At 38.2% G+C, this 17,500-nt stretch overlaps 1 protein-coding gene across 5 annotated transcripts in view; it reads left to right on the top strand.

Moving 5' to 3' along the window:
- LOC143032384 (uncharacterized) overlaps window positions 1-17,500 on the top strand; it is a 225,827-nt gene that overhangs the window by 34,588 nt on the left and 173,739 nt on the right. The window contains exon 2 of one of the 5 annotated variants that reach the window (XM_076197061.1): window positions 9,601-9,648. The exons of the other annotated variants lie outside the window; for them this stretch is intronic. The gene's annotated coding sequence lies outside the window, so the exon portion shown is untranslated. The remainder of the gene's footprint in view (window positions 1-9,600; window positions 9,649-17,500) is intronic. 5 annotated transcript variants of the gene reach the window in all.

The raw sequence follows: 17,500 nt of genomic DNA, 5'->3' as shown, positions 1-17,500 counted from the left end.
AATTAACTGCGTTCGAATATGTCAAAACATGTCAGAAAAAATAGAGAATCTTTCACGCTATGACAAAGACAATTTAATCGTTTTCTTTTTAGAATATTCTATTTAGAGCCGAGACGTCTTTCTTCCTGTTCAAAGATTAGTAAATTCTGAAAATATATACCTCAGCTCCGAAGTTGAAGCTTATATATACGGAAAACAAGTGAAGGTTAAAATAAAGGGAAATATTTTAAGCCACGTTTACTAAGAAAGATGACCTATGGTTACATTCCTTTTAAAAAAAGGACGTTCTTGTAATAAGTATCATTCAAAATAGCGTTTGATATAGAAAAAGAAAGGGAAATGTTGTTGTAAGAGACAGGCTTATAAGAAAATCAAAGCACTTCCAGTCTCCTAAAAATAATCAAATTTATAGGATACCTCGAAGATGTTTGAGAATTACGATTAGGAAAAACAAAATGATAGTTTGAAGTGAAAAAAGTGTTTATAAATTCCAAGACAATAACACAAAAATATATATATTTTTTTCATTACACACGAAAAGGTATCGGGAATCATATTGTTCCAATAATATCTGCCAACGGACAATTTTGATATTCAACCAAACGATTGCGTGATATTTGTAACACCAATTTTACCTCTATTTTATCAAAGGAAATAGCTCAAAGTAATGCCTTGCCTATGCCATATGATGGTTAAACGAGGAAGAAAACATATTTCCTTCAATAAGGTCAAAGAAAATATTGAAAGATGTACAGAATATTTCAAAAGTTGATAAGATACCAGGACCTGACAATCAATGTCCATGAATCTTGAAAGAAAATTCAAGCTAAATTGTTATTGTGTTAGAAATTATATGAAAAAACTATTACGACTGGAAGTGTTTGTTTCAGGAAATATAGAACTGCGTGGTCTTCTAAGAAGAGGGAGAGGATATTGACTAAATTCAGAAAAAACAATAACCTAGAGGGATACAAGAGGAACGAGATAGACGCAGCATTGCAGCGGATAAGAAAAGAATGAAGACTATCCATCATTAAGATAAAGAAAAATAAGTAAATAAATAATAAATAAATCAATGAATAAACAATATTGATAATATATATATATATATATATATATATATACATATATATATATATATATATAATATATATATATATATATATATATATAATATATATATATATATATATATATATATATATATATATGTATATATATATATATATATATATATATATATATATATATATATATACATAAGAGAGCTGTCCGTCTGTCCGAAGCTTTCCAAAATTGCTGACAACTGTTTGGCCGAGTTTGGTGACGTCACGGCAATAGAGACAACAGACTGGATGTGAGCGAAGCGAGAGTGGTGACGTCACGGGATCGGAGACGACTGATTGGCCGAGAGCGGTGACGTCACGGGAACGGAGACGACTGATTGGCTGCGAGCGAAGCGAGCTCGCCCAAAGGGCCAAGCCCCCAGATGCGGAAAAATGATAATAATAAATTAAGAAAATAAACTCTGTCACTATTTCAAACACGTTGAATAAAATGTTCCTAATTCACAGGTGATGGCCTTAGAAATAAAAAAAGATGACAGAGCGTTTGAACGCGAGAAGTAGATTATTTATATTCACGAAAACGTTATTATTGCATTGGATGAACACGACATGACGTCACGTCCTTTCAGCGCGTCCGACATGACGTCACGTCGTTGCAAAGGAATCGAAGTAGTTTTATTCAACTTAGCAAAGGAAAGCATTAATTCTAGAACTTCTTAGTATTTGAATAATTTTACTGGAATTGTTTTTCGCACAAATAGAAAATTCTAAAAACAACAACGGAAGTGCCCGACGATAATAATCACGATCTATGCAAATGTTAATGAAAGTTATTCGTCGGTTGTCAGTCTGTACTCAGTATTTGCCTGGTGAACACCTATCAAATACGCTCGCTAACTTTCTACTTTTCAACTATTTGGTATTTGATTATCATGGAAGAAAACAGAAGAGTAAATGCAAGACTGGCTCAACAGGTGAGACGAGCCAGGCAAACCAAAGAGCAGAGGGAAGAACGACATAGGAGTAACACTGAATGCCGTCGTGAGCTTCGCCTTGCGCAGTTACAGAAGCGTCGAGGACAGATATTGGTAGGAGATGCAATTCGACATCGCAGTGCAAGGGAACAACTGTCTCAAGAACAGCGTGAGAGGATACAACGACAGGATGCAGCACAGCACAGAAGAGTACATCAAATGAATCAACGACGGACTATCAATATGGCTCGGCAGCGTGACATAGATGGATTTCTACAGGTTGCTGTTGACGTTGCACTTCATAGTTGCGGTCTTATGGAAGTACATTGTCGACACTGCAATGCTTTGATGTTTCTTGGAGAACAAACAGGAGGGACGCTTAACAATCCCAATTTTGGAATTTGTTGTAAATCAAAAGTGATTAGAATTACAAATATACCTGAGTTACCTCAAGAGCTATCTGATCTCTACACTACACCAAAGTCGAAATATTTCAGAGGCAATATTAGAAGGTTCAACAGTGCTCTACGAAAGTAGATGATTACAAAGGCGGAGAATGCCGACAGGAAACCTTTTGATCCATAACTAGGTCGGATGCGAAAAAAATATACATAAATGATAAAAAATATATATAAAATAAAATAAAATTATAATAATATAAATAATAATGCAACAAGATGCAACAATATTAAGAGGAATTTTTAATTACAGAGTCCACGGAATTGTTTACAAATTAATTGGTGCTACTGGGAACCAATTAGGAACCCTCCCGTCCTGCTTACAAACATATTTCTATAATCCTGAAGAACAAATAAGACAACGAATTGGGAGAATGCCTCTCAATAATGCTGTTTATAAAGACATGTGAATACATTTTTGTTTTCTCATCTTATTTCTTTTTTAACTCATCCTATCATTTTATTGTGAGAAAATAAAATCATATAGTACCATGATGACGACAATGATGATGATGATGATGATGAGGAGGACTTCGACGACGACGATGATGATGATGATGATGATGATGATGATGATGATGATGATGATGATGGTATTGATGATAACGTGTAGAGCTTTGGAATCGTCATCACCTTGGGAATAAGGCGAGCCACGCCAAAGGTGAGAAATGCACACCAAACAAGAAGAAATACAACTCCCCTGCAAAGCGTCAACAGTTGATGTGGAGTTAGGGCATTTTGAAGGCGTTGCAGGAGACCTAATTTCAATAAGTACCAGGAACTTCAAGCTCAGTCCTTCTGCTTTCGCAGGATCTTATGGAAAAGGAAGAAAAGTCTGTGAAAAATTATATATAGCGCAATGGTTTAAGTCACTGTTCACTTGTTACGTCTCAGCTGGGTTCGAGTCCTTGGCTTGACTACGTATCAGTTTCCGTATATGCCTACGTCGAGCTCCTTGTCAGTCTCAATCGTGATGGCATGGAATTAAAGTGAAAAATTAATATGGTTGAAAAAGATGAATATATATATATATATATATATATATATATATATATATATATATATATATATATATATATATATATATAATAAAAGGGGCCATTACCAATAACCATGTGTTAACGAGTTCAATAAAAATAACCCAGCAATGGTTAATTTACGTGTTTGTTAACTTAACTAGGAAAGAACAGACAGAACATTTAACTACAATTTTAATAGACGAGACTTCACTGTTGTCTTGATCAATATCTTCACCACTGTAGTTCTCTGGATTTTGTTAAATTTATCGTTAACCTCTTCACTTTTGAACTTTTGTTCTGGCCAGAGTTGGGTTATTTCATTAAAATCTTGGACTGTCAATGTGGCCATAGGTTTAAGATCTTAACCAATTTATTCTGGCTAACGCAATGCTATTATATTCAATAGAGAGGGACTTTGATCGACGAAGAAATAAAAGGAAAACGTGATCAGTGTTTGTTAACATCTTTGTAGAGACTTTAAAGGGTTGAAATATATCTATTCATCTACCTATCTACCTATTTATCTATCTGTCTATATCCACCTACCTACCTACCTATCTATCCATTTATTCATATATCTACCTATCTTTCTGTTTACTCATCTATATATTCATCTACCTATCTATCCATCCATCTATGTATGTATGTATCTGTCGATCTACCTATCTATCTATCTATCTACCCGTCTATCTATACTGGAGGTAGCCAGTCATGGAATCTGCCCAGTCACTCATCCCATCCATCACCCGTTTGTTCAGAGTAAATCTAATCTAATCCTTCGTAATCCCTTTGGAACTGATGGGGTATAACAGAGATGAATAAATTCGACTGCCAGAAGAGGCTTTGATGTTTCGTTTTCGGTAAGAAATTTGTCAGACAATTTGAGAGCTTTTACTCTACAATTTGTTTTTCTTGAAAATAAATTATGACTTTTTTCTTAACACTTTTTTTTTCTCTCTTTTTTTATTTCGATATTTTTACCTTTTTCCCACGAGGCCCTGGCCTAAATTGAATAAAATCATCTGACGTCAACCAAACAGAATTCAGTAAATTACTTTATAGTGGTGAAAAACTTCAGTCAAGACAGTCTTTCAGTCACTTCAGCGTGTGTGGTGTCTTCCCTTCAGCTGAATGAAATCGCCTGCCGTTCCTCAGATGACCATCAGTGGTCGTTGAGGTTTCTTGAAAGAGTCTTGAGCATTTGCATGGGGTTCCACAAAAACAAAAAAACAAAAAAAAAAAAAAAAAAAAAGGGGGGGGGGGTGGGCGCATTGTAATGGGTAGAGCGACCTCTGGTTCACCTCGCGGTCCGGACCCTGAGAACCAGGTCCAGGTCAGGAGATCCACCTCTAACAAGCTGAAACACCGCGTTCAGATGTCGATGTAGACATCTTCAAAAAGTTTTGAGGTCCGTCAGGAAGAATTTAAAAAGAGGAGACTTCGAAGACTGGGTATAAAAACCGACGAAGACGCCTTCGGCAATGGAAAAGATTTCGAGGTGAAACGAACACAAAGAGGAAGATGAAAATGAAGAAGAGGAAAAAATCAAGAAGAAAAAAGAAAACGATGAAAAAATTCGAGAAGAAAGAGACCTTTTTTTTATCATTATTATTATTATTATTATCATTATTATTATTATTATTATATTTTTTTTTTTTTTTTTTTTTTTTTTTTTTATTAAGGACAAAGCTTCCGAAGACCCCCAGACGGTGAGATCGATGACGCAATCCACGAAAAGGACAATCCGAAGTCGTAGTCCTTGAGTAAGTTCGCTGAGAACGACGCTATACATCGCTCGACGATCTTATTCAGTGAAACCGAAGATGAAAATGAAGATTAAGATCAAGATTAAAATTAGAATTGAGATCATGATGAAGACGATGAAGAAGATGAAGATGATGATGGTGATGATGATGATGAAGATGAAAATGGTGATGGTGGTGATGATGATGATGATGACGACGATTCATCAGTGTGAAATTGAAGTCGATTGGTGTCTTGTTCTCCTCCTCCTCTTCCACCTCACCTCCTCCCTCTCCTCTTCCACCTCACCTCCTTCTCCTCCTCCTCCTCCTCTTCTTTCATCTCACCTCCTTCTCCTCCTCCTCCTCCTTTCAGACCGATTAGCCTGACTTCGATTGTGTGTAAACTGTTAGAGACCATCATTCGCGACAGTGTGGTGAAATTTTTAGAAGAAAGCAAAATTATGAAAGATTGGCAATTTGGCTTCCGTAGTAAACGTTCATGTCTAACTAATCTCCTCGACTTCTTTCATGACGTCTTTAACAAATACGACAAATGTAGATCTGTTGATATAATTTATCTAGATTTTCAGAAGGCATTCGATAAAGTTCCACATAAACGATCGCTCAACAAATTAAAAACAAAAAGTATTTCTGGTAGCATCCACAGCTGGATTAAAGACTGGCTCTCTGAGCAAAAACTGAGTTGTGATTAACGGGCTTTCATCTAGCTGGCTCGACGTTAAAAGTGGCGTACCGCAGGGATCAGTTTTGGGACCCGTTATGTTCTTAATATATGTAAATGATTTAAGTAATGGCATCCTTTTTAAAGTATCAAAATTTGCTGATGACAAAAATTACCGGTAAAGCAACAACTACCAAAGAGAAAGAAACTCTGTAATCCGATCTAGACAGATTATCAAGTTGGGCTAGAAATGGCAAATGAAATTTAACGTTAACAAATGTAAAGTCATGTACATTGGAAGTAACAATAATCACGTCCAATACCAAATGAATGCCGAAATATTGGATTCAGTAAATAAGTCAACATTGCTCAGAAGTTGTTATAAGAGCAAATAAATTGGTTGGCTTTATCAGACAAGTCTTCGAAAATAAATCAGAAAAGATATTGCTAACTCTGTAACTCCTTCGTCCGTCCCCATCTTGAATACTGTGACTTTGGTCCCCATACTACCAGAAATATATTAGCAAACTAGAAAGAGTCCAATAAAGACTAACTAAAAATATACTGTCGTGTGAAGAAAGATTAAAAGTTTAAATTTATTTTCAATTTCAAAAAGGAAATTGCGAGATCTAATCGAAGTTTTAAAATGTTCAAAGGCCTTGACAATATCAATGTCGAAGATTACGTTTCATTAGACGTCACGATATTAAAGTATTTGGTAAAAGATTTTCCTCGATTGAAAGTAAGGACTTTTTCATTAACCGGGTTGTCAATGTGTGGAATTCGTTACCTTCCACCGTCCTTGAAATGAACACAATGACAACATTCAAAAATAGCTTAGATAAATATTTGGACTCTAATCAACAAATAGAATGTTATCCTTTGCAATAAATGATCTGACAGCCAGGCATCTAATTGGATAGGATATTTATAGCAGTAGTGTTAGTTCATCTTCTATCGCCTAATTGCCCTGTTATCTAAACTGTAGCTTAGTATGGTGAACACAAACAGCCTCGTAAGAGCCAGTAGGCGTGCTGTTCTTCATCTTCCTCTTCCATTTCTTCTATTCTTCCTTTTCTCACTCTTCTTCCTCTCTGCCTTTCTTTTCCTTTTCTTCTATTTTTCTTCTTTATCTTCCCTTTTCTTTTCTTCCCTTTTTCCTCCTCCTCTACCTACTCTACCTCTACTTGCTCTCCCTCGACCTCTTCTGCCATATAAGGTTTCAATCACGTCCTTACATTTGTGGAGAATCTTCCTTTTTGTCTCTCTCTCTCTCTCTCTCTCTCTCTCTCTCTCTCTCTCTCTCTCTCTCTCTCTCTCTCTCTCTTTTCATCCCCCCTCTCTCTCTCTCTCTCTCTCTCTCTCTCTCTCTCTCTTCTTCCCCTCCTCTCTCTCTCTTTTCATCCCTCTCCTCTCTTTCTACTCTCTCTCTCTCATTCTCTCTCTCTCTCCTCTCTCTTTCTACTCTCCCTTCCTCCCCTCCTTTCTCTCTCTCTTTTCCTCCCCTCCTCTCTCTCTCTTTCTCTCTCTCTCTCTCTCTCTTTCTCATTCTCTCTCTCTCTCTCCCCTAACGATCTCATCACGGGTCCTTCAGATTATTTGTCCCTGCCCTTCACGTACAGTCGAGAAGATGATATCCTCAAAGTTGTCTGGAGTGGGAGAATCTCTTGTCCTGGCGTCGAACATGTGGAAAACTGTCGCACACTAATTCATTCCGAAACGACAAACGAAGTCCTTAGTTTGCGACTGTCATAAGAAATGTCACTGACAGACGTTTTTTATGTGTGAATTAAACAAAGAGTTAAAAAGGCGGAGCATGCCGACAGGAGACCTTTTGGTCCATAACTAGGTCGGATGCGAAAAAAATAATGATAGATAAATAAATAAATAAAAATATGATAATATAAATAATAATAAATAAGATAAATAAGTAAATGCATAGGTATAGTTAAATAACAAACAGGTAAATAGTAAATAATAATCAATTGACATATAACTAATAATAAATGTGAATCAAGCAAATAATAAACAGATCCATACATTTTAGCAAAGCATCTCTCTATTTATCTTTATAATTAGGAATTTCTTCTTTCCTCTTTATAAGAGAGGTACCCAGGCAAGTCATCCATCCACTCAACCCACACTCCATCCTACACTCATCTATCATCCATTTTGTCCCCCCTCGCCCATCTTAGCTCCTTGTGGATGACGGGTCATCCCTGGCTTCCGCCTACTGCCCGAATCAGAAGCAGTGCAGGAAGACACAGCACATCCACGGCAGGGTCCCGCTGCCTCACTTACATGGTGACCCTGTCCCCTCGTCCCCTCGTGCGAAAATAGTGAAGAAGAGTGATGTTAAGATGAATGTGTTTTGTTCCTTAGAGGGCTTGTGTGATCTTATGAATACGCTGCCCTTTTCAGACTTCCCTGTTCTCTTCATTCTGTTTTTTTTCTCCCGAAGGTCAATGACTACAGAAAGTTCATTAGAACTTGGGGGAGATTTTCTTTGTTGATTTTGTTGAACAACTGGTTCGTACGTTTCCTTTCTAGTCACGTTACACTCTCCATTTGTTCATTGTCTTCTCTCTCCCTCTCTCTCTCTCTCTTTCTATCTATAAACCTTCTTTATTTTTTTCTTCCTATATATCTTCTTTACTTTTCTCTCTCTCTCTCTCTCTCTCTCTCTCTCTCTCTCTCTATATATATATATATATATATATATATATATATATATATATATCTATATATATATATATATATATCTATTCATCTATCTCAATCTCTCTCTCATGGTAATGTGTGCATTCCGTTAATTGTGGTTGTGGATATTTTTTCTTTGTTCATCTTAAGTCGAGCTCAAACCATAAACTGGTTTTCCCATTCATCTATCATGTATTCTTATTGTAACGGATTAAAAGAAGAAATAGACAGGAGACCTTTTGGTCCATAACAAGGCCGGAGGCAGAAAAAATACAATAAAAATAAACACACAAACAAATAAGAAGTTAAACAAACTTAGTGGTAGATATGTCAGTAGATTACATGAGTGTTTAGCTAAATCATGAAACTCCGAAGTGTGTAGCATGGCACTGCATCTTAGGGAAGTCTCTTCTACGCCTTACGACCCGTCATCCACGAGGAGCTAACATATGAGGAAGGGAGGGAGGAGGGGTGGTGAATGAGAGTGGAGTAGGTGTGGATTATATGGGTGGAAATTGAATTATGCCCTTTGATTTTAGCTACCACCCTTGTAAGGGGGAAAAAAGCCTTGGTATATGTATATGTAACTACGCGATTAGCAATAATGGTTCTACCTTCTTCGAGATTAAGGCTATCTCCTATCAGCCTGAAGTCATTGTGTTTCTTATGGTATGTATTTAGTGTGAGGATATTCTCAATTGTAATGTTGCGAATCCCAATTACAGTGTAAGACATATATCAAGTTCCCCCGATTTATCTTAATATTATTATTGTCAGTGTTATTATCCTCATGATCATTATCATCATTATTACTATCATTATCATTATTATCATTATTACTATTATTAATATTATCATCGTTATTATCTTTTTTCTTGTAGGTTCTAATATTTAGTCGGTTTTCGTATTTTTTTGTTTCTTCTGATATTTTATGTCAATTTTGTAACTTCACCAGATCCCCTGTAGTCTGTCGATGCTTTTCATGCGAGTCGGGAACTATACGGTAGGTTCTAATTAATTTGAACATTTTTATACAATTTGCTTCTTATATCTAATGTAAATTCTGAACCTCTTTGCAAAGCTCCATCTAATCTCCCAATGTCTCGGGAACAGCACATTCCAAATGAGGGAGGATTAATGATTTATGAATTTGGTTAATGATAGTTGGTACTTCTGAAAGCAAAATAGACCGTTGTCAAACGAAGAATCTTATTTGTTACCTCAGTAACAGAAACATAATTCTTAGACGACTTAAGGTTGTCGTAGCAAGTTACAACACGGAGGCCTTGTCGTTCTCCACTTTCGTGGAAATTGATAATCACATTTCTTTGTTTTATATTCTTCTTCTACATAGTCATGACTGGAAATGTGATTCCTTATTGAGTGATGTGTTCGACTTCAGATCGATGCATCTTGCTGCTTTTCTGCGCTGCGGATGCAGAATCAGTCATCTTGTCTCCAGTTTCCATCTTCCCGTTTTCTATGGAGCAGTCGTTCTCAGGACTCGAGCCCCATGATCTTCCCAAGGTTTCAAGTAAAGACGGTGGTGGTGGGGTGGGTGGGGAGGTGATGAGTTTGCTCAACAATTTCCTTCACTGTTGTGTAAATTTCGTAAGTCTTCGCCGACGGAAACCTTTGAACAAGGTCGATTAGAAATGATGAAAGAAAACATACACAGGGAGACAAGTAATCAAACTCACGCTAGACATGTCAGTATTACTTGGATGTTCATTAAACTGACATTAGGAGACCGATCAACAGCATTGCATAAGTGTGGGCTACGTAATGAAAACGGGCTTAGAACCAATGGCTCAGAGGTATATTAGTTTTCATCAGTGTCGACATCGATATTTACTTCGACATCTTCAGGCTCTATGACATTTTCCTTCTTCCTCGTCTTCTTCTTCCTCCGGATGGAGACTAACTGTGATTTCGTCGTGTGTGTGTGCATGCGTGCGTGTGTGTATGTGTGTATATTCATATATATGTATATATATATATATGTATATATATATATATATATATGTGTGTGTGTGTGTGTGTGTGTGTGTGTGTGTGTGTGTGTGTGTGTGTGTTGTATATTCATGATAATTATTATCTTAAAGTCCTGCATATGATATTTCTGTTAAAGCAGGTGAGAAGCGCTTTTCTCAGTTTAGTTTCTGCGTCATTCGCTCAACGACCAGACGATGCGTGATTCGTTCACTATCATTTTATATATTCTATCCAGTGTCGTACAACAACTATTAATGAAGAATATTCAAGCTCAGCACCATGGAAATCCAAACCTAGATATAAATTCTAATTCTCCGTCGTTATCGTCTGCTTTCTAGGCTTCGTCTCGAAAACTTGATATAGAATCTATTTTCGCTAAAAAGCGTAGACTCAGAGATGACTTGATGGTCTTTAATGTTCAAAAGGGGAACTGACAGCATCAAAAGTGACAACTTTTTCACAGTGAATGTGAATCAGACAAGAAATAATTATCTCAAACTGTCAGGAAGTAGAATTCATATCCGTACACAGCAGGCGGATACGCAAAGATGACACGATACGTGGAAATGCAACAAGTGTGGACCCGGCTTAAGACATCTAAACGTATCTTCAACTTTTGGCCTAAAGAAATGCCTTGGTCACATATTTACAGAAGACGTCTGTCACTGTGATTCTTAGAAATGAAACAAATTCCCAAGATAGAAACTCTTCTTGGAATATCTTTCTTCGAATCGAGACTTACCTCTCGATTTTTTTGTTTTTTCTCAAACTTTGCGTCCGGGAGTGTAGTTGGTAACGAGACCACAGGAGCATCAAAAATCAGTAAATAGGAAAGATCTGAGTTTTGTCATTTCCTTGAGATCGTGTGAGGAACAACAGCTGTTGTGAAATTGAAAAGAAGCAAGACAACTTTACTTACAGTATTCTAGAATTCCCTAAGTCTACAATTCAATAATGTATCTAATATTCATATAGCTCTAACTTCTCTTAATTCGTCATTCGGCTTCTCAATATATGACGCAAAGGTGATTTGTCATTTGGCGATTCGAAAAACAAAATATCGTAATCGAAGTTGTTTCAAATCAAACGAACTCGCTTGGGTCGCGTTACCGGGACTTTGTAGTATAAAAGGCGATGGAGAAAGAGGGAGAGCTTTACTTTGAAGCTTGGATCTAAAGACAGAATGAACAGGAATGTCAATTTGAGCCCGTCTACAAAGGTGCTAAGGACAGGCAAGAGACGGGACGGGGAGGAACCGTCATATGACGGGTATGTCACCTGTGATGAGATATCTAATGTAGTTTTCGGTGGTGAACACCGCAGCGTGGCATGAATTGCTTAACGGAAGCGGCTGACTCGCTAGGCGACCTCCTCGGAATTCCTCACGTTTTCTCCCGTGCAAATGATGATATCCATTCCGGACCTTTATCTATTTATTTATTAATCTATCTATTTATTTGTTTATTATTTTTTACTCATACTTTACTGGCCCAAAAACCAGTATACTTAAAATCATCGCCTTAGGTCCAACGGTACCTTGGTGAATTATACTCTGATGTCATCTTCAATAGCCGGCGACAGTTCCTTTGAACATGGACAAGGGTAATAAAACTTGGAATCAAGCAGAGAATGACATCTTTCCTTCTTTCCTTTCTTTCCTTCCTTCCTTCTTTCCTAACTTCCTTCTTTCCTTCCTTCCTTCCTTCCATTACCTCTTTCCTTCTTTCCTTTCTTCCCTTACCTCTTTCTTTCTTTCCTTCCTTCCTTCTTTCCTAACTTCCTTCCTTTCCTTAACTCTTTCCTTCTTTCCTTTCTTCCCTTACCTCTTTCTTTCCTTCCTTTACCTCTTTCCTTCCTTTCCTTACTTCTTTTCTTTCTCCCTTTCTTTCCTTCCTCCTTATTTCCCTCCTTCCTTCCTTTCCTTCCCTCCTTCCTTCATTCCTTCTTCTATTTCCTTACCTCTTTTTTCCCTTCATTTCTTCCTCCTTATTCTCTTTTTTACCCCTTTTTACCTTCCGTCTTTCCTCCTTCCTTCCTTCCTTTATTCCTTCTTCCATTTCCTTACCTCTTTCCTTCTTTCCTTTCTTCCTCCTTATTCTCTTTTTTTCACCTTCCATCTTTCCTCCTTCCTTCATTCCTTCTTCCATTTCCTTACCTCTTTCCTTCTTTCCTTTCTTCCTCCTTATTCTCTTTTTTTTCACCTTCCGCCTTTCCTCCTTCCTTCCTTCGCCAAAGCAAGAGGAAGTCCTGAAGGTGTGTGGGGCAGGCGTCTTCCTAGAATTTCAGTATTGACAGAAAATATCATTTGGACGCCTTCCTCAACGACAAAGGAAATGAAACCAGGAACCAGGAGGAGATTCATAAAGAAGAGGAGGAGGAGGAGGAGGAGGAGGAAGAGGAGGAAGAAGGGGAGGAAAGGAGAGGGAGGAGGAGGAGAGGGGAGGAGGAGAGGGGAGGAGGAGAAGGAGGAGGAGGGGGAGGAGGAGAGGGAGGAGGAGAGGGGGAGGAGGAGAGGGGGAGGAAGAGAGGGGGGAGGAGGAGAGGGGGAGGAAGAGAGGGGGGAGGAGGAGAGGGAGGAGGAGGAGAGGGAGGAGGAGGAGGAGAAGGGAGGGAGGAGAAAGACAAAGAAAGATGGACAAAATACCTCATGACAGAGAGGTTAAAGTGGAAATTATTATTTCGCCGATAATTGAAATGTGCTTCTATCTTTGGGGATACTATGGTGCCGAGGTCATGAAAATGAATTTGAGATATAAGGAGGACAACAGAAAAGAAGGATAAAAGGCATTAAAGTTGATCAGCATTCTTCAACGAGTAGGCTAAATCTCCAACTCAAAAATAATGCTGCGTGACTCTGTGAGTAATGCTGTGAGGTTACACACACACACACACACACACACACACACACACACACATACACACACACACAAATTACTTGTACAAGGTAGTGGGTACTGCTTGCACTATTGTCACTTTTTTATTCTTATTTTCTTTCTGTATGTGTGTGTGTGTGTGTGTGTGTGTGTGTGTGTGTGTGTGTGTGTGTGTGTGTGTGTGTGTGTGTGTGTGTGTGTGTGTGTGTGTGTGTGTGTGTCTGTGTGTGTGTGTGTGTGTGTGTGTGTGTGTGTGTGTGTGTGTGTGTGTGTGTGTTTATGTTTTTCCGTTGTGTGCATATGTACGTGTATAGACCAAGAAAGTTAATGCCGGACTCGTCGAAATAAGTTAATTCCTACGTTTCGAACCCTGTCCGGGGTTCGTCTTCAGGTGTCGAAACGTAGGATTAAATTCCTTTCGACGAGTCCAGCGTTTGCTTTCTTCGTCTGTACAATGGTTCCCGGACTCCAGCTCTTCACGAATATGTACGAGCGTATGTGTCATCCCACAATCAGCCCGAACGTGTGCTGACTTCTGCCGACACTCAAGAGTCCAGTGGTTCTCAAACTGGGGGAAATTTCCCCCTGGGGGGGAAATAATTACACTACCTACTAACTAAAAAAATCTCAGATGAATTTTCTCATGTCTGAGAGAGAGAGAGAGAGAGAGAGAGAGAGAGAGAGAGAGAGAGAGAGAATGCCTGTTTATCAGTATATATGTACATTTGAAAAATAAATTAGTAAATAGTCACAGTGTGTTGTAACTAATCTTTGCCTCGTACACATGAAGGGGGAAATCTGGATGGTTGAACTGGGTGCAGGGGGAAATGGCAGAAAAAAACTTTGGGAACCACTGCACTAGACACAGATGAACAAATCTTTTACGTCAGAATTGTTGAATCATGATCCAAGAAACTCAATTTCATCTTTTTCAACTCTCATCAATCCATATGATTCTTGATATGATTTCCTTTTACCACAAATACCAAAAATTATTTCAAAATTTGACGACTCATCCTCAAAAACTCACGGAAAGAGGTATGGCATGACCTGTAAGATTTCTTCAAATAAAGATATGAAAACTGGTTATGACTAACATTTCTATAGCCTCTATAATGAACTCAGACAAGCGTAGCACAGCACTGGGTCCGTTCTTATTCAAGAATTGTGGTCAAAATTGGTCGAGTGGTGTGTTATTCTAAACAACGACTTATCCATAGTCCCAAACTTCCCTCCCCTCTCTTCGTTTTCACATTCCTGCTTGTATAAATTTGTATAAATCTGTGTAAACGCACGTCTTTTATACAGACCACGACTTAAATTTAAATTGCCAGAAAATGTATATTTTCTGATTCTAGACTATCATGTTCCTAATCAAAAACGGTTCGAACTTTCCTAGTTTATGCAGTGGTTGGAGTCCCTTACACGAAAAATGTATTAAATGATTGGTCATTTCTAACGCCATATTTGTGTTGGGCCATTCTAGTTTCTAAGTCATTCCCAGTTTGATGAACATTATATATGTAACAAGGTTTACATGAGACAGAGTATACACATCCTATGCAGTGGGCAAGATGCAGGTATGACCCGTCATCCAGGAGGTGCCAAAAGAAGAGGAAGGGAAGAGGGTGGAGGGAGTGGAGTATGTAGGGGATGGAATGGGTGGGAGTGGTTTCTATGCCTTTTTCTTTTGGCTACCTCCCGTGTAAGGGGGAAGAAAGCCTTTGGTATATGGTATATGTATGAAATTGGCTGTTGTCGACAAGTCTATCGAAAAAAACACCACAAGTGAGGACGGAGCCTCTATTGTATTTGTACGACGTCTCGCTTGTTACAACTTTTTCAAGTGCGAGGCTATAAAAATCGGTAACAAACGAAACATCGTTCTCAATAAAGCCTCCGCCCTCATATATTGTTTCTTTTGATATACGCGTCTTCCTTCGGTCTCGGGAAGTTTTCAAGTGAGAATACAACTGATGGGTGACTTTAATTGTGGAAAGACGAATTGGGAAGATGAGGAAACAGGTGGACGTGAGAAACCCTGGAGCAATACAAAGGTACCTCGCTGTTCTTGAGGTCTTGAGGGTTATATGAATATTAAAGACTTCGGTAATATAAAGGAATCCTGTAAAATTTTCATGGCTGGAGAGAACAAGGTTAGAGGGTGCAAAACTTCTTATATTTCCCTTCGTAATAATACCTCGGGCTATATTAGGTGATTTATTTTCAATTTATGACTGATATTTTGGTTTTAAAGCTATTTAAAAAGCTTTTATGAATTCATTATTCAATTTTTCTGGATTTCAGATCCCATAAGTCCCGAGTAACACTTATGAAAGTAAGGTCCTCTACAAACGGGAAGATTGAAAATGAACACACGGGGAAAACTCAATGTCCTAATTTATGATATTCTGTTTTAACGTCAGACGGTTTTATTCAGTGGAGGACAACACTGTGTCATCTCCATCAAGCCCTTCGGTGTCCCTATGGCCCAGAGTCACGGAGCATTATTTTGTGATTAAAAAATAATCTCCTTTCAAAAGTAGAATGATGATTAACTTCTACTCTCTCTTTTTGAATCTCTCTTTCACCACTTCATCTCTTTAATGCCGTATTTTTGTCCACAAAGACAGTATTGCTCTTTATTCCCAAACAAGATACTCTTCGTGTTATGACGAGCTTTACACATCTTATTCTGGTTGACGGTTAAAGCCGCTGTCACACTATTACGACTCAAGTGAGTTCGTTCGTGTAGAAACGACTTCGTCTGCAGTTTTTTTTTTTCGTTTTTTCGAATTTCCAAATGTCATATTACCTTTGTGTCATACATTGAGAAACCGAATGGCAATCTAAGAGAAGTTCGACCTAGACGAATATTAGACATATTATTGAATTGTCGACTTAGGGAAGTCTAGAATAGCGTAGGCGAAGTCGTCGTGCAGATTTTCGAATTCACAACATTTGACAAGAATCGTGATAGCGTGACAGGGACTGAAAGGTCAAGCCACCAGCACTTCTTCGGAACGGGGATGAACTTTAAAGATTCTATTCTGGCTAACGGGAAAAAAAATTACACATCACCCAAGCAAAACGAGTTGATATTTCCTCTCGCATTTTTATTTTCAAGGCCTGGAAAATAAGAATTTCTTCATTGATTGAAAAAGAAAAATTAGTTGAAGTCTCGTGCATGATATAGTCTGTTTCTCGCACAACTCGATTTAGCTTCTCCATCAAGATGTTTCAGTATCAGAGTGAAGCAGCCAACAACACAAGAGGAGGAGAAGGAGGAGGAGGAGGAGGAGGAGGAGGAGGAGGAGGAGTAGGAGGAGGAGGCGAGGAACTACCTGACAGCTTCATCACGGTAACGCACCTTACATACCTTGTTCTGGCTAAGGGCAGTTGTATGAAATATACAGCTATGGGACAGACGAGGAGAAGTCTCGAGCCGACCTTTTCCCGTCTGTAGTCTCCCCCATCATCCGTATGAAATCGTCCGTTCCCTTCCTGAATCAAACCTCTAAAGTGCGTCACCGTGTTTAAGGGTATTAATGGCATTAATCCAGACCGCCCCAGAGCGCCCACGTTTGCTATGAGTCCTGATCAAGGGTCTGCAACCACCACCCACACTCGCTTATTCGCTCGCTCGCTCCAGGTCTATATCTTCAACCAAGTCTCCTCCTGCATTCAAATGTTGTTCTGTTTAATGTACGTTATAAAAACGGGTTATCCTAAGATGCTTCCAGTGGCGTCTAATTACATGGAAGAATTATCTATATTGGTTGGAATTGATTCCAAAGTGAATCTATATATATGTATATATATATATATATATATATATATATATATATATATATATATATATACATATATATATATACATATATATGTATACATATATGTGTTGAGACATTGGGACAATTACGAGAAAGGTGGAAGGGGGAAACATGGGTCTTGATCCGATTATTGAGTTTATTCCTGACCAGTTTC

The sequence above is a fragment of the Oratosquilla oratoria genome, chromosome 13, assembly GCF_046742065.1.
Source record: "Oratosquilla oratoria isolate Oo_2021 chromosome 13, ASM4674206v1, whole genome shotgun sequence".
Classification (NCBI taxonomy): Eukaryota; Metazoa; Arthropoda; class Malacostraca; order Stomatopoda; family Squillidae; genus Oratosquilla; species Oratosquilla oratoria.
This window is presented reverse-complemented; position numbering and strand designations above follow the sequence as displayed.